We start from the raw sequence: 270 nt of genomic DNA on the forward strand, positions 1-270 counted from the left end.
ACATCAGAGCAAGTCGGACGTAACTCGGACACTTTTCTAACCGGCATGCATCTCGCGGTGATCACCGGTGCTCCCATATGAGAGAGCTGGGGTTAAGACTAAACGCCAAGAAGAGTGTACTTTCTCCACTACAGAGAACCACTTATTTAGGCGAATTATTTATAATCATAAATAATTTATAATATTTATAATTATCCTTATACTTATTTAAGGAAGTTGTGGGCGTGGCCCCTGAGGGGGCACAGCTCCTAGCATCTGGTCTCTCAACTG

Source organism: Sinocyclocheilus rhinocerous, unplaced genomic scaffold, assembly GCF_001515625.1.
Source record: "Sinocyclocheilus rhinocerous isolate Xijiao unplaced genomic scaffold, SAMN03320098_v1.1 scaffold1126, whole genome shotgun sequence".
Taxonomy (NCBI): domain Eukaryota; kingdom Metazoa; phylum Chordata; class Actinopteri; order Cypriniformes; family Cyprinidae; genus Sinocyclocheilus; species Sinocyclocheilus rhinocerous.